This window comes from Littorina saxatilis, linkage group LG5 (assembly GCF_037325665.1).
Source record: "Littorina saxatilis isolate snail1 linkage group LG5, US_GU_Lsax_2.0, whole genome shotgun sequence".
NCBI classification, from domain to species: Eukaryota; Metazoa; Mollusca; class Gastropoda; order Littorinimorpha; family Littorinidae; genus Littorina; species Littorina saxatilis.
In genome coordinates, this window is record NC_090249.1 from 49382210 (window position 1) to 49394329 (window position 12120).

At 39.1% G+C, this 12120-nt stretch overlaps 1 long non-coding RNA gene across 2 annotated transcripts; it reads right to left on the bottom strand.

Moving 5' to 3' along the window:
• Positions 1-4531: 4531 nt before the first annotated feature.
• LOC138967363 (uncharacterized) lies at positions 4532-11655 on the bottom strand. Of its 2 annotated transcripts, XR_011455933.1 has the most exons (3): positions 10577-11655; positions 9567-10435; positions 4532-7104 (listed from the first exon to the last, which is right to left on the bottom strand). It is a non-coding gene; the product is annotated as an uncharacterized lncRNA (long non-coding RNA). The 2 variants fall into 2 exon arrangements; XR_011455932.1 differs by having other exon boundaries at positions 9567-11655.
• Positions 11656-12120: the final 465 nt, after the last annotated feature.

A 12120-nucleotide genomic window follows, 5' to 3' on the forward strand; every position in this document is an offset into this window, starting at 1 on the left:
TCGTTCTTGTCACAGTACATCTTTTTATATTCTCCATCCTCATCTCTTGCAAGAACAGCCCTGCGACTTATTCGACAGACTCTACAGAAAAAGAAACAGGTCCGAGGAGGTGAAAAAGCGGCAAGAAAACCAGAATGTACCGGCTTAAACCAGTCAATGTCATCGTCATCATAATCATCATCGCGTACATCATCTTCTCTTTGCCATGGCTTTTTACAACTACAGCTCAGCGCCTTATCTGACAGACCGTACAGATACAGAATCTGGTCCATGGAGGTACGTAAAGCAGAGGTCAAAGCAAAAGGGAGGGAAGCAGGAAGGAAGGAAGGAAGGAAGTCCTGTTCTCCAGCGAATCCATGTCATCGTCATGTACATTATCATTGGTCTTATCCATATTTTTTTTATCACTATGTAGCTAACAACATATTCATCTTTGTTTAATCCGTCGCGATATAGCCTCCGTGGTTGAAAACGACGTTAAACACCAAATAAAGAAAGAAATCTTGTTTAATATTCACGTATATTTGTGACCCTCCACCACGGAATGAGTCGCATGTCACCTTTGCATGATTTTCATATTTTTACATTTTCCTAAAGAGTTTTTTTATGCTCTATCCAGTGGTGCAAACCGTTTTAGAAAAGAGCAAACACTGAGTTATAAGCCTGTTACCAGACACTCCCCGGACTTATACTAAGCCTAGCGCAGAACCGCGCGAGGTGACATGCGACTCATTTCGTGGTGGAGGGTCACATTTTCGCTATGGCTTTCTACAACAACAGCTCAGCGCCTTATCCACCGGTCTGTCCAGACACAGAAACTGGTGCGCTGAGGGATACATGCAAAAGAAAGGAGAGAAGGAAGGAATGTAACTATGTACTCTAGCCAGTCCATATCATCATCAGTGTTCATCGTCTTTGTTCTTATCTCTACAATCAAGAACTCAGCGCCTTAACCGACAGGCTGTACACTACAGTGAATGTGCAGAGACACAAGCAGGTCCCAAGAGGTAGAACAGGAGTCAAAGCCAAAGAAAAGAAGGCAGGAAGGAAGCCCTACACTCCATCCAATCGATATCCAGATCCTGTGCTGATGAGCGCGGCTTGCCAGGACCCTAATCAGTATGTCTCGGTCAGCCTGCCGCGCCGTGTATTCATATTCTATTAGCAGCGCTCAATAATCCTATGAGCATCCCCACAATTACACCCGTTTACAGCCACGGTGAATGCTCACAGGGTAGGCAGAGGGCAAGTAGAGGGTGGAAGGGGGTAAATGTGGGGGGGGGGGGTGGTGGAGGGGGGGTGGTGGAGGGGGGGGGGTGATAAGTAAGGGGAGGGGTTGAAGGGTGAGAGGAAGAATGTGCAAGATCGTAGCCAGGATGAAAATGGGGAATGTTTGAATGAGAAGAAAGTACGAGATGAATGAGTTTGGGGTTGGACTGGGGTTTGAATGTTGGATATATACCACGATGACTAAGAGGATTGTGAAATTCTTTAAGATTCCGGGTTTTTGTGTTTCTTGCCAATCGAGTCATCTCCCCAGATATGATGCAATCCTGTTTTGAAAAGTGCACCGCAAGGCTATACAAATGTTTCCTTTCGCCAGACTCCCGAAGAAAAGTCTTGTTATAGATGTTGGTGTGTCTTGTTTCTGTGGACAATGTGGCTTTGAAAGTGAATTGCATCATTCGGACGATATTGCTGAAATGATTGTGTAATTCCTTTGAGAGAGTACACTATATAATTATATGCATATATGCAGTCAAGAAGAGTTTTAACATCTACTCTTTCCCTTTCATGGCCGCTGCGCTTGTATCACAAATTGGATTATCGATTTTTTTTTTTATTCTGTACAAGTCTTGCATGCCTTCGAGGAACGAATTCTTGGGGAAAACCAAAGGGCATCTTGCCAAAATGTGTGTAACTGGAAAGACATTATGTAGGCTACAACGCAATTTCTTTTTCTGAATAAGAATTCTTTATTTTTTTTAATCAATTCGATTCTATTGACCATCCAAGTTCATATTTCAAATGAAGAAATGTTCTGTCATACTTTTTCGCATACATTTCATCCACGAGGTGAACGATTCAATGACAGTTCAAGAGATGAAAATTCGCATTTGTCTGTCCGTGGGAATGGATTCTAGTATAACGTTTCTACGCTTTTCCAAAAATAAAAAGTACTGAATGAACGAGAAATATTTCTCATCGTCCATTTTCAGGGTCATACCTACGAAATGTTTGTTACTAGTTGATCAATGACGGAATAAATATTTTAATTACACAAATCTCTCTGTCTGTTTGTTTGTCTGTCTCTGTTGATCTGTCTGTTTGTCTGTCCCTCCCTCTCTTTCAAACATATATTGGGGGCCAGAGTAAGTCCCAGTCGATCGCTGGGTGTTAAACAAGAGCGGCACAAAATTACAGCAGCAAAAAAAATGGCGGAAGGAGATTCGTTACTTCTTCATTTGTCCCGAGCAATTGCCTGGGGGTAGAGTTGTGAAGGAGGATGGAAAGAAATCATGAGAAAACATTCATACGTCTCTCCAAGTCGATACCCGTCTTGGCCAACCCACATCCATCAATCCAAGACTCGCGTTCCTTTTTTTCTAACTCTGTGTGCTGAAGAGCTGAGTGGGTGGGTAGACAACTCTTAAGTACTTACAACCACTCGCGTTTTTCTTCTTCTTCTTCTAATTCTGTAGCCAAGCCTAAAATCGTGTTTATATTTAATCGATTTGCTTCTATTCTCACGCTTCAGAAAACAGGAAGGTTTTGTCGGTATTCGAATCGGTATATGGGATGGTCTTGAGAGTGATGTGACACAGTTCCAGGGATTTTGGCCCTTGTTTGACAACCCCTAAGACTGCACGGTGAAAATCGTTAATCCTTGAATGGTTCTGGTGCGATCTTTTTAAAGCAGACAAGCAAGACAATCCCGTCCGACCTACATTCACTCCTGTGGCCTTGCACTTTGAAGCTGTAGTATATTAATGATGATCTAGAGGGTGGGTGTTGACAAGGAGAGACTGAATTGACGACGTGGTTGTACCAATGTATTCGTTACTCTTAACTGTATTTGTTCTTCTTCTTCTGTGCAAATGATACGTGAGATATTTGAAAAGTTTGTAACATCAGGGATAGGTACAATTCCCCCTATGTTAGTGTTTCATCATCTGGCCATGACGATGACTTGCAGAAATAATGTTTGATGTCACTTAAAGTGTTTATTATGTCATTGATCATTTAATTAAAACAAAATCGTAGGTATGTCCAAGAAAGTGGACAATGAGAAACATTCCTCGTTCATTCAGTACTTCTTTTTTGAAAAGCGTAGAAACTTTATACGAGAATACTGTCAAAGCAAGGGTGCTATTTTACGAAGCAATCTAAGTGTAGTACATTAAAAACCCCAGGAGAATTCCTAACTAATGTCGGATTTATCAAGACGAACGTCCCACGATCGTTTCTGTGGTAGTATTTTTTTTCTCTCACTTAAACAATTTCTTTTTATCATTTTCAAATAAAATCAATTCAACTTTTTCTAAAGGCTGCCCTTTACTGAGCCGGAAGTAGATTTCGCGAAGTCTTTTTAACCAACGATTCAGTGCCAAAGCTTTGTGCAGCCTGTGTCGTGAAGTAGATTTCGCGAAGTCTTTTTAACCAACGATTCAGTGCCAAAGCTTTGTGCAGCCTGTGTCGTGAAGTAGATTTCGCGAAGTCTTTTTAACCAACAATTCAGTGCCAAAGCTTTGTGCAGCCTGTGTCGTGAAGTAGATTTCGCGAAGTCTTTTTAAAGTGTAACTAAACAGACATTTTGAAGTGTCAGCTTTACTGAATTGCTTTATGTTTTGTCCAAGTATAGACCTGTAGAAGCGATACTGGACGATTTTTCCAACGTTTACTGTGTTTTCTGATTTACTACGATTTTTTAAAAGTGTTGAACCCATTTCAGATTTACCTGCTTATCTGTTCTTGATTTGATACTTCCAAAGAACAAGTGGTACTTTGAGTTCCGGTTTTATGTTTTAACCAATCAGAATTTGGTTCCTAAATAAAATCGTCTGCTGCCTGTCCCAGCAGAGTCGGCAACAAACACTGCTTGCCACATGTGTGATGTTACCAACAGAAATAGCCATAAATTGGGCAAGATAGCAATGTAAATGAATTGGATCTAACTAATGTGCTTGTACTGCATCTCTGGCCTTTGAATTCACTCCAAATGTACTGGCTCAGCGTGAGAGGCAACATCCTGTCGAAGTCGTAAGCACGAGGCTGACTGGGAGATTATTATTCGAAGAGCATGCTGAAACGGATTGTAAGTACAATATTTTACATGTTCTCGACATTTCTCAATTTTCTGTTGATCTTTCCTTAACTTTAATTGTTTCCTTGATTTAAAACCCTAGGGCTTGTATTTTCAGTTGTGATACTAAGCACGTATCTTTACCACAGTATCTGATCACTTCACACTTGAATTTTGGAATGATGAAGTGGAATTATTTCTGGATCTAATTTATTCCTTGTTCCCCCCCCCCCCCCCCCCCCCCCCCCTCTCGATTCCTTTTTTCGCCACATATGTATTGTCGTGTAAGGGGGTAGATGCGTGTACTGGCTGATTTTTTTACTTCGGTCAGATACAGATGATTGGAAAAAAAACTTGTCAAGGATTTCAGAATTTAATAGATCTGTTCGAAGTTTTTACGGGATGGGTCCTGTTACAATACAGACTGAATGTGCGCAAGATGAACTTTTTTAAACATACACACACAAATGAATCTCTTGATTTTGTTATACAGCGAATGTCCAGTTTCCACCACCACGTCTGTGGTATGTTTTTATACTGTTTGATTGAATAGACTGACGTGCATTCTCTCGCAAATGTGCGCGCGTGTGTGTTTGTCTGTGCCTCAGACTTATTAATCAAAGATGATGTTGCACATTGCAGATCTATGCGACAGGAGCAAGTGGACAAGACAGCTACATTTGTCTGAGCGAAGATCCAATGGTAAGCTCTTTTAGCCGAAGACAGCGAGCCTGGGTGCATGCATGCAAGCTTCTATCATGTTCGTGTGAGTGCCGCAGGGCTATTAGACGACTTTTCATTATTCTTGATTTGGAGATCCATGCAGGGTATTAGAAAGTGCAGAATATACACGTTTGAATAAATACGATGTGTGTTTGCTCTGAAAAAAAAAGAAAAAACGCAACACACAAACATTGTATTTGTTTAAAGTATCACAAATATTTATTACCTGTATCTGCATGTTTTGATAATGATGAAGGGTAAATTACTTTGACGTGTGCTTTTTTTTTTAACCACACTGATAACGAATGATAGAAACACAGACACACTTAATAACATATCCACAAAAATTGTAACAATAAATGTAAGCTGAACAATGCCTGCAACACACTTCAGGCCTCAGAAGGAAGTAATTATGAGATTCAGACAGAGAGAGAAAGCCCAACACGAAACCAGTTGTGACATTTTTTATTTCATTATGTAATATTAAAAACACGACAACAACGTATTTCCTGTACTTAGTTTCGTGCAATTATGGATTGCAAAGTATGTCTAATTGAGTGGCATAAAGAGGCACAGTTGCATGAAAAACCAACTCGGATCTTGACTAGGATCAGGATTTTACATGGACACAACCTAGAATTTAACATCCTGGGGGGAGGGGGGTACTGCGCCTTTCACATCAAGATGTAAAGATCTATTTTAAATAATACTTATTAGAAGGGAACAAAATCAAACAAACTACAACAATCGTTCTGAGGGGAGAGAATTACCTCTTCCGAAGAAATTACCTCCCTTGCTTTTCTTGTCGTGACTTATGTAGAGTAAAGTGAATAGAAAGTGAATCAGTCAGTAACAAAAAAAAACACAACATTTCTTAAGATCAATGAGGAGTCTTGAAGTATTTGTCAATGTTAATCTTGTATGCATAACAAACAATAAATTACGGATTGATAATTAAAGAAAATCGTCTCTTCTACAGGGTTGACCCCCCTAAAAAGGACACCCACAACCATGCAAATTACTTCTGCATCTGTTGAACCAATTATTTTATATATGGTATTCATTAACTTCAGTTTATGTTCTGCCTTTCCAGTAAGTGGCAATTTTGTAAATTGAATGGTCTGACTTTTGTGCAATTTTAATTTTTTTTGCCAAATTCGGGGGTCGACTAAACAGAACGAGTTTTGACATTGACCGGTAGCCATTTTTACCTAATTTAAACCCTTCAGGCTTTTACCTTTTTGATTATTTTGAATGTCTGAGTATGTAAAAACATCCCCTTCAACCCCCAGGCTATCGATGACCTGAAGAAAGCATGCAGTTACAGCTAGGTTCAGGGCAATCCTCAGACACGAAAGCGTTGGTGTCATTGGTGATGCAAAAGTTAGATAATTTAACCTACAAATTTGCCACTTTGTGAACTGCACATGCATAAAATCAAGTTTAAGTATGCTGAATATGAAGTTATCCAGTCAATTGGTGTAGAAGTTATAGCATTTCTGTCACTTAACAGTATTTAAAATCTACATATTCGAAAGTTTTGCATAAACACCCAGACAATTTTTACGATATTCTCCTAAGCTTCTCCACTTCTCAGCCCTGTCTTGGAAATGAATTCGAATAAGGCAGTCAAAATAACTTAGTTTGGAGCACCCATCAATCAGAATAAGCATTAACTTTTGACACAGGAAATATCTTCTACCAAAAGCTCTCCTGGTTTTATTCTACATTTTTCCTGCATAATGGTAACAAATTTAATGATAAATCTAAACAACGAAGTGACTGTGGTAAGATGAACAAAGTTAAAAAACAAAGGATTACTGTAAATGGTTTACGAATCGAAATCTAAACAAGTTTTAATGATAAGTAAAATGATAAAAAAATAAAATTAAAAAAAAGCTAACGTCCTCGCATTTGTCCAGAATTATTCCATGTTTAACATGGGAACAGAGGGATAATTGGTCTAAAGAATTATCTGTATGCAAAGCCCGCTGTAGGTGAAAGACTTTTGTGGAAGCCATGGAAGAATGCATCGCTGTTGTGTTGGTTCAGCTTGAGGTCCTGTCCTAGCGAATATCCTGCACACACAAAAACACGACTTTTTAAGCCACTTATGTTGCATTCCGTGACATAGCTTTGTTAAAACCGTGTGCCTGATAATAATGACAGATTTTGTTGATATACATTTTTTTTAAGACACCCCATGTAATATTGTTTGACAATCTCTTTCGACATAGATTACGAATCACCAATGTGTATACAAACGCAAATAACCCACAGGTCAATAAATTACTTTCCAGAGAGAGAGAGAGAGAGAGAGAGAGAGAGAGAGAGAGAGAGAGAGAGAGAGAGAGAGAGAGAGAGAGAGAGAGAGAGATTAAAACTAGAAAATGTGTGCTATATAAAACAAGGATAATCACTGTCAAATCTTTGCTTGTACCTGCATGGTGTTTACTGCACTATATACACAACCTGTTTTATTTATTTTTGTTAAACAAATTTTTTTTTGGGGGGGGATGTTTTGTGATGAGGGTTTTTTCAAAGCCTTTACTGCTTTAGTCATTGAATCCACCCGACTTCGATTTAGTGATGGGTAATTGTGTGACCAACTATGTAAGTTAGTGATTGTTCTGGCTTCATACAATGACATTGCATTAATTTTATTAGTGTATGTGTGTGTGTTTCAGGAAAAAGCTGATATTACAGTCCTAGTTGTATGCAGTACCTCTGCTTCTTCGTTCAGGAATCAAAGTATACAATCTAAACCGATTATTTTGTTCAATAATGTTCAGCTTACCATCCCGAAGAAGGCAGTAACGTGCCGAGATATTGGTTATAGATATTAACGTACCTAACCTGGTTACTGGTGTGTTTTCTTTTTATTTCAATAATGTAAATGTGTGACAACTTGCAGGGTACTTGATGTTCAGAGCAATTTTTCTGGCAAAAAACTTTTTATGGATCAAAGAAAATTTTTGTCGTGGTGCACAAGTCAATCAATTTGGTTGATAAATAATTTGTGCTGCATTTTCCCTGGTTCCAAAACGTAGTATGTATTACCACATGTCCTTACCTGTCATTGGCATCACATGATTCTCTGCAAGCAGTCTTTTGTGGAAATACGTCATTTAACACTTGCACTTATAGTGGGGCTGATTGGGTCTATGTCGACCAAAAGAGTGGGATTCTCTGTAGGTGGAGTTCCTGCAGGTAGATTCCCTGTATACCTAAGACTTTAAAATTGGCAATCTAGTATACAGGGAATCCCACAGGGTGCAGTTTTTCAATAACACTTGCAAACCATACTCGAATTTCTAAGAAATATCAAAAAAAGATCGAAAAACATCAAATTCTAACGATGTCGCTAAGCATGACGTGACTTTCATTGATATTAGCAAAACGCTACAGGAACTACACCCTGTGGTATTCCCTGTATACAAGATTGCCAATTTTAAAGTCTTAGGTATACAGAGAATCCACCTACAGGAACTCGACCTTCAGTGAATCCCATTCTTTTGGTCGACATAGACCCCATCAGCTATAGTAGGTGGCTGTGGAACGGTAGACATGCAACGACAACGAACAACAAAAGACAAAGTGTGGAGTACACTCATTTTTCTTAACATACGCTAAGTTTCTTTGAGAATGCTCCAAGTGAAAATCAGGGGTTCCTAGGCCTGATATCACAATTAAACAGCTTCTTCTCAGAATCAGGAGGGGAAAAAACGAGATGTCGTGAAAAAAACAGACAGCAGCAGCAGCAACATTGCTAAATCGTCGCTTTAACAAAATTTCATGTTTAGTATCGCAGACAAAGCACGGCTACTGATCCGACCAAAGCCACACTTCATGCACGATGGGCACATTGTTATGGCCAGCTTGTTAACGTGAGCATTGTGTATGTTTTACATAGAATTGAATGTGTTTGTCGTTGTTTCTGTCATCTATCCTAGTCGTTTGATTTAGAATAAAGCAAACTTATTACAATGACGATTTTCTTCGGTTTTTGATGAAGGATTGGCATCAAGACTTTTCCTATTTTCCAACTCTGCCACCATACACTGGCCGTTCAGGTTTGCATGTCGACCACATGGTGTGTGATCAGATTTTTCGGACATGTTCACAATGCTTACATGACCACCAAATGGAAAATCAGTTGGTATTTGTTATGTTTTTGTGTAAGCACAATCTTCATACAAGTAAACAGAAACAGTTTTGTTGCAAACAGAGCCTTCATAAGAAAAAATGCTTCTAAGTCAAAATACATACCCCCTTTTTCGTATTGCGTAAAATATACCCATAAATTCTGGACATCATATTTTTATTTTTTTCACAACAATGAAACCAAACTTTGGCATATGTTTTAGCAATATATTCACAATAAAACCTATGAGTTTGAAGGCTGCATCTTGTTTTGTTTATTTTTGAGAATTTTTTTGCAAACCCATGCAAATGGCCAGTTTCTGGGGAGAGACTGGGGAGATAATGGCCAGTATAGAAAGAGTTAATAAGTAAACTAATGTCAGAAGTAGGTATTTACCTTGTTTGCCTTCGCGTTCTTGATAGCCCGCTGCAGCATTTGTATCACTTCCCTTGACATTCAAAACGCCAATGTATTTCTGAAAGGAAAATAAAGATATTGACCGAAACATCACACAAGTGGTATATCATGCTAGGTTTTGTTTACAGTGCCTGTTCTACGACCACATCTGATTGTAATTTAGATAAAGAAAAATAAAAATAAAATAAAGAAAAACTGTATCCATTTATTACTTCTCTATTTGTGTGTGTTTGTGTGTGTGCTGGGGCGGATCACATCATTTTTAAGGGGGAGTTTCCAAATTTCTTTTAGGGACAATTTGACGATGCGAAGCGTTTAGTTGAAGACGCGAAGCGTTCAACCTCCTTGGGGGGGGGGGGGGGGGGGGGTCCGACAAATGTTGATAAAAACAAGGAAAATGGATCAATCTGAGCCAAGAAACATCCCCTAATACACCTTCCAAAAAAGTAAATATATTAAGAAGAAGAATTTGAATCACAACAAGGACAATTGATCGATCTGGCGCAACCTGAGCAAACTAATTAGCCAACTTCTTTCCAAAATCGTCACTTAGAATACAAAGGCCGGCTCCTAAGTGGTCCGGAAACCCCGGAACCCCCCTCCGGATCCGCCCAGTGTGTGTGTGTGTGTGTGTGTGTGTGACCGATGACCTTCTCTAAATTCTAATCGTTGCGTTTGCATGGTAATAAAGTTTTGATACTGGATATGCCCATGAAAAAATATCATTTCTTGTTCATGTCATTGTGTGTGTGTGGCCAGGACCGTGACTTCTGCTTGCCTCGACGTCTTCAGAAAAGACACAAAATGCCAGCAGGCGTATGTTCTTGGAGCACTCAGTATGCCGTTATCTGCAAACAAATAAATACAAATTATTCAATTGTGTAAATAAAGAACAATCATTTTAATATTACAACAAAAAAATCATATAACTGTAGTCTTCACCATAGACATCCACTTGCCGTAAAAAATTGAAATACTATAAAACTTACCCCCACTCAGATCTATTTGGGATTATTCAAGTTTCAACCATGAAACGATGCGGGTTTGGACAGATCTGCTAGTTTGCCGCTGAAACTGAAATCAAAGGCGATCTTCAGAACTATTTCTAATCTTGTATTTGTGATTAATATAAAATACTGATCTTCCCAATAGAAGCTGATGTGTATACACATGACCAGGACAAGGTATTTTGTTACAGGGCATTTACGCAGACGTCGCAGTTCAAAATATCGTTTTAGATCTGATTTTGTACAGCAGCTTGTGTGATTCAGAATCGTCTGCCCTTTTTCGGTTTAAAATGTTATGGACGATTCCTATGAGACTGCTCAATCATAACTGATGACAAATTCAGATCTGAAACAGATGATGGTTTCAAGTAGGCTACAGTAATGATTCGTTAAAAATGTCAAGCCACTCGTCGATCATTCACACTCAAAGAACCCAAGCCAAATCTGCTCTGGTTCCGAGCAGCTTTTTCCAACTGAGACCCTAATTGTTACGCATCTGCCGCGAAAAGATAGACCACAAACAAGCGGCACTGTACCATGCTTTCGTTTATGTTGCTAAACAGATTAAATGTGCATTGTAAATGTGCTTACAGCAAAGAAATGCATCCTTACTTACCACAAAAATACTGGTACCACATTCATCGCACTTGTGTCTTCTTACCAAAACCTATCGATATGTTTGTTTACGATATATTGGTAATTACTAACCGTTAACTATTTTTCAAAAATCTGAAATGACTTTTAAGAATCAAAGAAAGATTCGCTAAAACGGTTGACTTCAGAAAATAAGCAATATTTTTCTGAACCATGAAATAAAAATCGAAAACTCCGTTTGATCTTTTATTTTGGTAGATTGATGACAACAGCCGGAACTGAAAGTACCAGAACCAAAAATTAAGGGCATTAATCAGGTAAACTAAGAAGATTGTCGTTCCTGGCGCGCACTTCACACGTCCGTCAAACAGTGTCCGAGTGAGAGAAAAAAATTTTTTTTTTCGCAGTTCGACAGTATATGAAGCCCTTCTTCATATCAAAGTGTAAAGGTTGCTGAACGATGTTTTTCCTTTTTGCTTGTTTAGTTACACTTTAACCAACGATTCAGTGCCAAAGCTTTGTGCAGCCTGTGTCGTGAAGTAGATTTCGCGAAGTCTTTTTAACCAACGATTCAGTGCCAAAGCTTTGTGCAGCCTGTGTCGTGAAGTAGATTTCGCGAAGTCGACTTCGTCCAATAAAATTGAGGCCTAACACTGCGGCTATTCTTCACACGACCTATTTTCCATACAAAAAGGGACTCTAAGAGAGAACGGCGTTTGCACATTTCCAAAACAAAAATGTGTAGCTGACGCTAAACCCATCAACATCCCTTGCAACGACTCCACTCAACTCGTTCCCATCATTCCCCGGGGCCAATAGTTTTATAACATTGACACGATGGAGGTTGACGTAACACAAAACCAGTTTCCAAAACCGGATCCAATTTGGGCCAGATCGCGTGCAATGATTGGATGTTATAGAATTATGGGATT